This window comes from Colletes gigas, unplaced genomic scaffold, assembly GCF_013123115.1.
Source record: "Colletes gigas isolate AHSC1104 unplaced genomic scaffold, ASM1312311v1 Colletes_gigas_Sc00020, whole genome shotgun sequence".
Lineage (NCBI taxonomy): Eukaryota > Metazoa > Arthropoda > Insecta > Hymenoptera > Colletidae > Colletes > Colletes gigas.
The window spans coordinates 4,685,381-4,697,734 of record NW_025106649.1 but is presented as its reverse complement, the minus strand read 5'-3'; the positions used below and the strand labels follow the sequence as shown (position 1 = coordinate 4,697,734).

The 12,354-nt window shown below is 38.8% G+C and overlaps 1 protein-coding gene and 1 long non-coding RNA gene across 2 annotated transcripts in view; one reads left to right on the top strand and one right to left on the bottom strand.

Moving 5' to 3' along the window:
• Positions 1-12,354, bottom strand: part of LOC122400739 (zinc finger protein 423 homolog) — a 225,186-nt gene that overhangs the window by 151,764 nt on the left and 61,068 nt on the right. The window lies entirely within an intron of this gene.
• Positions 1-12,354, top strand: part of LOC122400742 — a 61,278-nt gene that overhangs the window by 4,212 nt on the left and 44,712 nt on the right. The window lies entirely within an intron of this gene.

Genomic DNA, 12,354 nt, shown 5'->3' with positions numbered 1-12,354 from the left:
TAGCGCAGTACATGCATAATTGGTAAGTTAACGACAAATAATCAAACAGGAAAGATATACATTGGTCATTTTAATCTAGCTACGTAGAAGTCAATTAGGCGATTTCGTCGAAAGAGGTCATTAGTAAAATATTCCATTCGAAATAATCATAGGTTTCCAGAAGGACTAATAACCGAATCGACTAGTATAATCATCACGATACTCGCGCCCTAAGTAATTCGAATTTAAATGGGTCCTCTAGTAATGGTCACGGAAAAACTAGGTCATTTTTAGGACGTTGTAACATGAAAACTATTTAAGACATTAGTCCGAAACTTTGTCGTTCTTTCGAATTCTAATATTTTAGGGGGCCATTCTTAAAGCCCCAAGCATTGAAAAGAGATAAACAAAAACTTCGATTTTTTCAATCCGTCACAGTGCCCCCCTTCTCTCCGTCCTCCTTAAGATTTGAGAGCTTCAGAAAATCCACGCAAAGAAACGCATTTTTTCGAGTCAAACAATCGAAAAGAACTCTCGATGCCCGGATACTGACGCTGACGTACCAATCGAGTTTTATAAAATCTCGACTCGAAAGCACGCGCAAACGTCGCACGGAATTATACGAAGGTGGTCCCAGAAGTACTCGACCTAACAAAAAAAACACAAGAAATTTGGGAACAAATATCTTTATTTTTCAACATAATCTCCATTTAGCTGGGTGCACTTTTCCCAGCGGTGTTAAATAGCTTCGATACCCTATTTAAAATGAGAACCATCGAGCTCTTCAAAATAGCCATTAACCGTAGACTCCACCTCTTCATTATTCTTTTACCACCGAGCCATTTTTTCAAGTTTGGAAAGAGAAAATAATCCGAGGGGGCTAGATCTGGCGAATAGGGTGCGTGAGGGAGCAATTCGAACTTTAACTCCTGGATTTTGGCCATCGCGATAACGGATGTGTGAACTGGTGCATTGTCTTGGTGAAGCAACACTTCCTTTTTCGCCAAATGCGACCGTTTTTCCTTGATTTTGTCACTCAAACGCTACAATAAATTCGCATAGTACACGCCGTTGATTGTTTTTCCTTTTTCAAGATAATCAATGAAAATTATTCTACGCGTATCCCAAATGACGACGCCATGATCTTGCCAGCAGATGAAACTGTCTTCGCTTTCTTTGGAGCTGGTTCTCCTCTTACAGTCCATTGTTTTGACCGTTCCTTCGACTCAGGTGTGAAGTGATGGACCCGGGTTTCATCCATGGTTGTAAATCGACGCAAAAACTCGGCTTTATTCCTGTGAAACATCGCCAAACACTCAATTGAAACATCCTCACGACGCTGTTTTTGTTCCATTGTGAGCAAGCGCGGCACCCATCTTGCACACAGCTTTCTCATATCCAAATTTTCAGTCAATATGCGTTGTACCATGTCTGTAAGCTCGCACACTTTCAGTCGACGATAAAGTTTTGTGAATTTTCTTCACCATTTCCGGTGTGGTCACTTCATTTGGTCAACCACTGCGGTGTTCGTCTTGTCAGCTCGCACGGCCTCGTTTAAATTCTGCCACCCAATATTTTATTGTTGTAAATGAAGGAGCAGACTCCCCTAGAATAGAATCTAGCTCAATTTTGATATTGGTTGGACTCAGACCTTTCAAATGAAAATATTGCGTCACATAACTATGATCAATTTTTTCCATGTTTACAAATTCACTAAGAGCGTTCACTATTAATGCCTGTCAAACAAATACTAAACAATGTGTTTTTTAAACAATAATCGCCATCTATATCTTAGGCCGGGTACTTCTGGGACCACCCTCGTACGAGGGCCGTCTGAAGAGTTTTAAGCCTAACATAGAAACAAGTATTTTTCCAGTTAAATATAGCTTTATTTTCAACATAGTCTCCTCTTAAGTCAATACACTTTTTCCAGCGATGCCGTAACTCTTTTAACCCTTCCAAATAGTAGTTGTTGTCTTGCCCCGCAAAGTAGCCATTTACTTTGCGTTCGATGGAAATCTCTGTCCTCCAAGCGATATTTTGAGCTTAGGAAAGAGGAAAAAATCGCTGGGGTCCAGATCTGGTGAATACGGTGGGTGGTCAACCAATTCGAAACGCAATTCGTGAATATTGGTCACGGCGACAGCCGAAGTGTGAGCTGGTGCGTTGTCTTGATGGAACAGCACTTTCTTCTTCTTCAAATGCGGCCATTTTGATGTGACAAACGCGTTCTTTTGATGTGCCTATAGCCTCTGCTATCTCTCTAACCTTGATTCGACGATTCTCCAGTATCATTTTGCGAACATTTTCGATATTATCGGTAGTGTTCGCAGTTCTTGGCCGCTCCAAACGCTCATCATCAGCCAAGCTAGTACGCCCACGTTTAAATTCAGCTGCCCATCTTTTCACGGTGGCATATGATGGGGTAGAGTCCCCGCAATCAACGTCGATTTCGGTTTTAATTTGCGAGGTTTTTCGATTTTTTCCATCTATACAAAAATACTGACATCGACTGACACAAACGACTGCCAAACAACAACTGGGCGTCCAAAATTTCTGAAATTTTCACAGGTACTTGTCAAAGCATATACCATTGTACTACCAAAATGGTTTTGACGAGAAACGCCACCTTCGTGTCGAGGCTCAAGACTTTTCAGACGACCCTCGTAAATTGTCGTCGCGATCACGTATTCTAATTTATACGCGCGCAATCGATAGCCGCGCGTTTAATTACCATCGCGAGATACCCGAGCGCGTTTTCATCCCTCGAATCCGCGGGATCGTGATCGACGGAGAACCCGGGACGAAATCCAATTCGACCGTTGGTCGCATTAATGCAAGCTTTCATAAGAAATTTATACGTTGTTTAATATTTATTGCCGCGATTTCAGCAGCCACGCGCAACCTACGTTCGCAAATATATCTGTTCCGGCTAAAAGCACGATGGGGGGAGGAAAAAAAACCCCGTGGAAACGTCGAAACGAATCTCGATACTCCAAATCTAAAATCGATACCGGAAACCACCGAGAACCGTCACGGCCTCGCACAACCCCGTCCAAATTTGATTTTAATCGTTGCTTACCCTCAATTAAGGTGTCACCGTATACTTTCGCGATTATATCGCCGATTTTCTACCGATCGAACAAACACAGGCAATTCAATTAAGCTCCGGAATATTCGTTGTTTCGATACGACTTTAATTAACGCCGCGAGTAACGTTTTCTAACCGCAGATCCTTTTTCAGTTACGCGTTTTAATAAACTAGTGATTTTTTGATCGGATATAATTACTTTAAAAATCATACAATAAAACTATATTTGTTTAAAATTAATATACAGGTTGTGCGTTTGAAAACTTTTAATCTAAATATCTCCGAAAACAACACATTTTTGGGAAAAATGTTAAACACGAAAGTTACTCGATTTCAAGAGGGAAACACAACTATTTCATTTAATTTTTATTTTTGAATGCTTTTAAGTTTTATTTATTTATTATAATATCGCAAAATTGCTTTGGAATCGTTCAACAATTCTACATTGATTTGCGTTTTCGACAAAAAAAAATTTACTGTTCAGGACACTATTATAAGGATTTCAAATATACTTATATGCTTGTTCGATAACCGCAAGTTGTAGTTAGATCTATTATAAATACGAGAACATTTTTTCAGTAAATTATACACGATATAACATTTTTACTACAGTCGGATTTTAAGAATAGTATCTCATTTTTTGTTCCCCTGCTGAACTACACGATTCATACATGATATTGTTATACCACGGAAATAAAATTACCAGCCGATGAGGACAAGACTGCTTTGAAATTAGTGGCTTCTTCCCCGAGCGATACCATTGTTCCGCAATATAATACTCGTCCCTCCGATGACGTCTTCTTTTGTTATCGGTCGCGACACGTTATCAGAGACAATTAAATATACGTGAATGGGCGCCATCGTCTGTCTAACTCCTTATTTTCCTCGATTTTTGCACCTATACTGTATATTTCCAAAAAGTAAGGTGCATAAAATTTTTCTTCATTTTTGTACAACATTTTGTCGCGGTGGAGATTCGTTAAAAAAACTTCCTGTAAAATTGACCTTAACAATACAGAGTGTTCAGCTAACCCTGGGAAAAATTTTAATGGCAGATTCTATAGGTCAAAATAAGACGAAAATCAAGAATACCAATTTGTGGATTGAAGCTTCATTAATAAGTTATTAACGTTAAAAGTTCCGCCTGTAGAACGGCAATCTACGAACAGCTGCGTACGCGTGATAGTGATTCTCACTCAGAAAACTGTGAAGCTGTCGATACGTCACTAAGTAGAGTTCCTCATGTTGAGTGAGAACCACTATCGCCCGCACGCAGCTGTACGCAGGTTGCCTATCTAGAGGCGCAACTATAAACGTTAATAACTTTTTAACGAAGCCTCAATCGACAAATTGGTATTCTTGATTTTCGTCTTATTTTGCCCTCTAGAACCCCCCATTAAAATTTTTCCCAGGGTTAGCCGAACACCCTGTATAAGTCATCTTCGTTACACATTTCATGGTAGTAAACATTTATAATAATAATAATATATATGTATAAGTTCAAACACACGACTACATTCATTCGATAAACGAAAACTAATTTGTACCCGATGCATGTTAAATACATTGGATTGTACTATACAGGGTATCCGACCACGCCTGGGCAAAATTTTAATAGATTCTAGAGGCCATAATGAGACGAAAATCAAGAATACTAATTTCTTGATTGGGGCTTCGTTAAAAAGTTATAGAAACATTTCCGGCCACACAGTATATTTTTTCTCGAAACCGGTTAGGATTTCGAGGGTGTGTCTATTCACCAAGAATGATTGTAATTTACCCCTGCAACCAAAAATAATTTTTCCAGAACGATTTGAAATTTTTTAATTTCGACCAGAACTATGTCCACCTTTCTGAATTTTTTTCTCGAAAGTGCATAGAATTTCGGAAGTACATATGTCTATTCACCAAAAATGATTGTAATTAACCCCCGCAACCGAAAATAATTTTTTCATAGCGATTCGAAATTTCTTTTTTCGCTGAAAAATTTAGGCACCTAAACTCTGTCGATTTTTCTTAAAAATTTGTTTTCCATTTTAAATAAATTTCGTTGACGCCCTATTGAAAAGTTATCTAATACTTTTTTGTAGGTATCTATGTCCTCTGCTTCAGAAAAAAGTTTCAATGAGATACCTTTAGTATTGTAGGAGTTATGGCCGTTTGAAAATTGGACCCGTTTTATGGGGTTTTTCTCACTTTACGGTGTCAATGAACAACTTCTTCATTATTGTTACAATTTCTACATATTCTCCACTAAAATACGTGTTGTTTGCATTTTAAAAAATTAAAATCCTCCAATCCGTTCAGGAGTTATGACATTTTAAAGATTCGCATTTCAGAGAAGCATTAGTTTTCGCTAAAGAATTTTTTTCTCGAAACTGCGTAGGAATTCGGAGTATGTCTATTCACCAAAAATGCTTGTAATTGACCCTTGTAACTAAATGTAATTTTTTTAGTATGATTTGAAATTGTTTAATTTCGTCTAAAAATTTCAGTACCTACTCGAATTTTTTTCTCGAAAGTGGGTAGCATTTCAGAGGTATGTGTATTCACAAAAAATTATTGCAATTGAGCTTCGCAACCAAAAATAATTTTTTCAGAATGATTTGAAATATTTTGATAACTTTTTAACGAAGCTTCAGTCAAGAAATTGATATTCTTGATTTTCGTCTTATTTTGGCCTTTGAAATTTCCCATTTAAATTTTGCCCAGAATTATCGTACAATTTTAATTACGAATTTTACAACAAAAAACCGTGGTAGACAGAATCATTTTCGAAGAATGTACGCGGAGTTTTTGCGCGAATTATGTAGACAATAAAGTGTCAAAGTAGTTAATTTAATTTATTTTAATTTTAATGACACCATTAAGGCACCCTCGTAACATGGCGCCTTGGGGCACATGCCCCGTTTGCGCCTGCTTTGTTGCAACTCTGACTATGCCAACTCTTTAATCCCACCTTTGTAGACATCCCTTCGTAAAATGAATTTAATCGAGTTTCTCAAACGATTTTTTCAAACTGTTAAATGACAATGATATATTTTCCATTACTGAATACCATATGTTTGAGCCACTTTATTGAACATAGTTGCACAAGTTTGTACACACAATCAAATTAGCTTGGAATACTTGTTCCTAAACATACTTATAGGAGAGCCCCTTTTTCCTCAAAATAGTATCCCTGAAAGAATTTGTTACTCATGAAAAAATTAGCATTCTGTACCATTTAATTAAAAATGAAAAAGAAAGAAGTCGATATCTTCGTTAGTTTCTGAGAATGCAGCTTTTAACATTTTATTTCAATCATATGGTATATCAAAAAAATCAGAAAGCTACAAACATTGACTATTATCTACAGGATTTTCTTCAAGATTAAATCAGATTTTAAATATAACGTTTCACTGAAGTCCTAGCGGTCCATTAAATCGATAACCAAATGTTAGCATTCGTATAATTAAGAATACAGGTTCTTACAACTAAGAATACGCGTTCGTGTAATTAAGAATACGCTCGACCGCCGTTCGGATAATAAAAGTTCGGTCACGAGTCTGTACGAGGGTGGTCTCAGAAGTACCCGGCCTGAGGTATAGATGGTGATTATTGTTTAAAAAAAATGACTATGGCCGGAAGTACCAACCTTACAAAGCTTAAGTTTCAAGTTTGAAGACGTTACATTGTTTAGTATTTGTTTGACAGCCATTAATAGAGAACGCTCCCAGTGAATTTGTAAACATGGAAAAAACTGGTCATCGTTATGTGATACAATATTTTCATTTGATAAGGTCTTAGTCCAATCAATATCAAAATTGAGCTAGATTCTATTCTAGGGGAGCCAGTTCCTTCATTTACAATAATAAAATATTGGGTGGCAGAATTTAAACGAGGCCATACGAGCTGACAAGACAAACACCGCAATAGTCGACTAAATGAAATGACCAGAAATGGTGAAGAAAATCCACTAAACGGTATTGGACGATCGTCGACTGAAAGTGCGCGAGCTTGCAGACAGGAGTCGGCAACCTTTTAGCTGGGGTGTGCCAAGCCATTCTACCAATATGATTCAAATTGCTGGCTTAATTCTTTTTACCACAAAGTAATAGTATATGTCCATCACATTGTTGTAATAGAGGAGTTCCAGAGGAAAAGAATTTGATACCTTTGTAGAGTAATGTAGAGCGCATTTGAGAATTCCACCGCGTGCCATAGGTTGCCGATCCCTGTGGTAGACATTTCAAAAACTGCTGTACAACGCATATTGACCAAAAATTTGGATATGAGAAAGCTGTGCGCAAGATGGGTGCCGCGCTTGCTCACAATGGAACAAAAACAGCGTCGTGAGGATGTTTCAATCGAGTGTTTGGCGATGTTTCACTGGAATAAAGCCGAGTTTTTGCGTCGATTCATAACCATGGATGAAACCTGGGTCCATCACATCACACCTGAGTTGAAGGAACAGTCGAAACAATGGACTGTAAAAGGAGAACCAGCTCCAAAGAAAGCGAAGACAGTTTCATCAGCTGGCAAAATCATGGTGTCAGTTTTTTGGGATACGCGTGGTATAATTTTCATTGATTATCTTGAAAAAGGAAAAACAATCAACGGCGTGTATTATGCGAAGTTATTGCCGCGTTTGAGTGGCAAAATCAAGGAAAAACGACCGCATTTGTCGAAAAAGAAAGTGTTGTTTCACCAAGACAATGCACCAGTTCAAACATCCGTTATCGCGATGGCCAAAATCCAGGAGTTAAAATTCGAATTGCTACCTTCGGATTATTTTTCTTTTCAAACTTGAAAAAATGGCTCGGTGGTAAAAGATTTTCCACTGATGAGGAGGTGGAGTCTGCGGTTAATGGCTATTTTGAGGAGCTCGATGGTTCTCATTATATCGAAGTTATTTAACATCGCTGGGAAAAGTGCACCCAGCTAAAAGGAGATTATGTTGAAAAATAAAGATATTTGTTCCAAAATTTCTTGTGTTTTTTTTGTTAAGTCGGGTACTTCTGGGACCAGCCTCGTATAACTGAGGTCCAGCAGTATTTCGTTCGGATAAACGAGGTTCTACTGCACATCAATATAGAACACTGGAACTCCATATTATTTTTCGTATCTTTCGCTTCGTTTCAATTTCAAAAACCCGTTATTTCGATAATCGGAACCTGGTTCGGGTTGCACGTCGACCACCCGGTACAGTGTCATCGGCACATGGCACTGTTAAGGGCAGGTCCGTCCCCGGGGAGCACCGCAAACAATAGCAATAGGCTAGCCAGAGCCACCCTTCGAGCAGCCTTCGGCGTCCTACGACGATGTCCTGCGCCAGTATCCTTCGACCTTCCCACCCTAACGCCCACGGAGCAAGAAGAAGGAGGCCAGCCAGGGGAGCACGGACGAGAGAAAAAGAGAAAGTATACCTTCGGGAAAACTTTAATTTCTTTCTGAGAAAGATGGCTGTTCCTTGTACTTCGCCGCTGCACAAGGATTGCCCCCGATGGCCACCCGTGTGCGTGCACCGACACAAACCCCGCCGCGAGCGTGTCTACACCTCCGATGGACCTCTACGTGGGACACGGACACCAGGCTGGCTTCGCAGGAATTAATTTGGCCGGATGTCCCTGCTGGGACGTCTCCTCGCAGCGGCCTCGAATCGTTTGCCCGCGACGACTTTTCGAAACGTACGACCCCTAACCCCGCCAAAAACGAACTACGAATCTGGCACGTCCTCGCGACGACCTGGGACCTGCACCAGGTGACTCTAACGCGATGATTCTTAACCTTTCCACGCTCAGGACGATAGGAAGTTCTATCTTTGCCAGAGGAAGCGGCAGAAACGTGAGATACTCTTATTTTTTAACTTAGAGACTCTCAGAATAGTCGAAATTAAAAAATTCTGAATTTCATATGAAATGAACCGCACGAATATAAATATTGTGGATGTCACAGAACCTATGGATTTTTCGCGTTTTCTATATTGATGCAAAATCAGACATCTAAAAAATGGGATAGTAATATGAGACGGCACTACCAGACAGAAATAAGTTCTGAAATTGTGTTAAAGGGTTTATAGAGTAGTTTTAATAACATACCACACTAAAATATGTTAATACATTTATAGCTTATAATCACATATAGAGTCCTTTGTGGCTCCATGGCTAGATGTTTGTCTTCAATTCCCGAGGACAAAATTAATGTCGTTCGACGACAAAGATTCAAGAAAAAGAACAGCAATTTTAATAATAAACCACGACCTGTTGACTTTTACAACGACATTTTACAAAGTCTTGTATACTCGGGCCCAGAAGTAACGGTCGACGAGATTGCAAAAAGGCTTAATTCTTTCCATGGAACTGTATCTCGCCACCTAAAAGAAACTAGGAAAATACACAAGCTTGGTAAAATGGTTACCGCGCAAGCTATCGGAAACCAATTGCCAGCAACGCATAAATATCTGCAGTTTTCTTTTAACCCGGCTCGAGCGCGAACCATTTCTTAATGGAATCGTAACAAGTGGTGAAAAGTGGATATTACACGATAATATCGTACGAGACAATAAACAGATAAAGATAAGAAGCTTTTATCGACAGGAAACGAGAAATTGCATCCGAGAAAAGTTCTTTCGAGTTTGCACGTTGCCATCCAATTTGAACTGTTGGATCTTAACAAAACGACTAACGAGAAGGTTATTGTGAACAACCTTTCCATTTAAAAAAATTACGATTAATTTATTCTACTATTAAATATTATTTTTTCGAAATTAGGCATTCGAGAAAATAATATTTTTGCACTCGCTTCTTGTAGCCGACGCTTCGACGATGAATGTTAGAAATTTCGTGTTGCTGGTTTTGGATGTTTGTTTCAGAAGTAAAGTGGGATCAATCTCCCGAAATTACTGATGGTCGAGTGTATCGCTGGTATCGATCGAGGCCATAGTTCACGACGCGAGATGAACCATAAAGCGACGCACACACCTGCGTATCGTAAACATGACGCCACGAGGCCATAAGCTCGCCTCCGTCCCACCCTCCATCACCCTGACGTAGCCAATTAGTCGAGGAATTAGCGTGACTACGATCTCAAAATTATTACACTAACCGTGTCTCCTGACGTAGTCGCTAACGAAAGGGTTGTTGGCTGTTCCAAAGGGTCGGGTACAAATTCCACCCCTCTGCACGCTTAATTTAAGGATGCTTTTTGCCTTCTTGTAATGTAATTGAACCACCAATTTAATGACACTATTCGATTCCTTTGCGTAGAACTACATTCTAAATCAATCACGAAGAAATCATTCTTTCTTATCTTTTTCTAAGATCATTTATTTTAATAATCAACCGTTTAATTACTGTGTATCATCAAACCAGTAATTAAAAATTACGATTGTTGAGTGTTCAGTAATCTTGATCAATGAATAACGTGAATAGAGCGAATGTAATCGCCGGATACGATTAACTCATTGTCAGGAAATAATTACTTCAATGATTATGGTTGAATAATACGAGGTTTGATAACTAAGGTCTTTAATAACGCCATTGTATGAGTAATGGGGATATAAATGAATTCTAACCTGCATTCGATAATCTTGAGTGTCTAGCCTAAACATGGAATCTTTCAGTTTACTGTGCAACGATGTTGCACAGGTTTAATTAAAATTGAATAGTGTAATTTACCATGAGTTCGATTTCTGAATTATGTGCACCAAACGATGATCACCGATCGAAGTAATGTTGGAAGATTATATTCTCTGTGCAATTCCAATTGGAGATCCTCAGATTTTTGATTGTTTTCAAAGTTTAAGAAAGTATTGAAAAGTTAATAGTGTCATTTATCATGAGTTTGATTTATGAGTGCACCAAACGACGATCAATGGTAGGATTTTTAACGTTGGAAGATTATATTCTCTGTAGAATTCAAATTGAACATCCTCAATTTTTAATCGTTCCCAAAGTTTGAGGAAGTATTGGAAAGTTAACATTTTTGATTAAACGAAATAAAGAAAATGGATACAGCATTTGAAAATATGGTGATCATATAGAAAAATAAATATGTACTTACGTTTGGAATATAATAAATTTACTTTCTTTGAGATCAATTTCATTAGTTTCTCTGATTTCAAATTTATTTTACAGGATCGAAGACCTTAGTTATCGATCAATCCTCGGAGAAACAAAAGCTAAAAAGTATTAATAAAAATGAAGGCAATCAAACGATGATGAATTATTGATTTATTGAAAAATGATATATTGACGCTTACGATTTACATGATCGTTATCGATCAATTGCAAGCGTAAAAGCAAATCGATCGCTGCTCAACTCTGTGTAGTCTGCTTTATCACAGGTTTCAATGTATGTACAGAATTAGTATCAGTATTAATACCAGTAGCGATGAGGGTCTATCCAATTGACATTCTCATTAATACTGATACGTATCGTTACCCAAACAGGGACTATTCGACTATATTGTAAATACTCAAACGTCACGACTAAATTTTAACTATTTAGAAATTCGAGTATCGTTGTTTGAATACGTTAGCGTTAATCATGAGTATAGAACATTTTGAAAGTTTCAAAACGGTCGTTTGGATAGATCATGGTAGATTTAGCGTTAATCAGCGGCCGTGGTCGGACCCCTAAATTTAAATTGTAGCCACCTCGAAACCGAAACCCCGGATTGCAGAATGGTAATGGACTTTTCGATTTCTCTTGACACAAGTAATTTGCATGTTTAGGCTTGGTCTACTGACCCGGGACACCCAACGCGACAAAAGGGTTCCCCTGGAACAGAGGCGAGCGCCGGTGGCGGCCGAATATGGCGCCGAATATCGCGAACGCGGCATACGTTGAAGTTCGTTAGAGTGTGGAGGAAGAAATTGTATTCTGTCGGTGGATGATGTCCTAGAATACGGTATTAAGCCCGTATCGAAATGTGACGGAGTCAGGGCAGAGTACCTGGGGACTGGAGAGCCGGCAGCAGCGCAAGCCAACTTAACTTTCCCGCGTACATATAGGTATCGACTGCCGTACTAACTTTATGCTAATCTTTCTCTCCTTGGGCTGTAACGCCGCTCCGTGGAACTGGAGAACCACGCGTTACGAAAACCTTTCGAGCCTTCCTTCAAAAGGACTTATAAATTCGTAAAAAATTCCCCAAGAAAGTTTAAAAAAACGCACTTCGCACTTAAATACCTCCTTAATTATCTTCAAGGCTTTGCGAGACTATCGAGTCTCCGATTCCTCTCGCGTAAATCACAAAATTCTATTCTAACTTAATCCCCAAGAAAACAGAATTAATAATA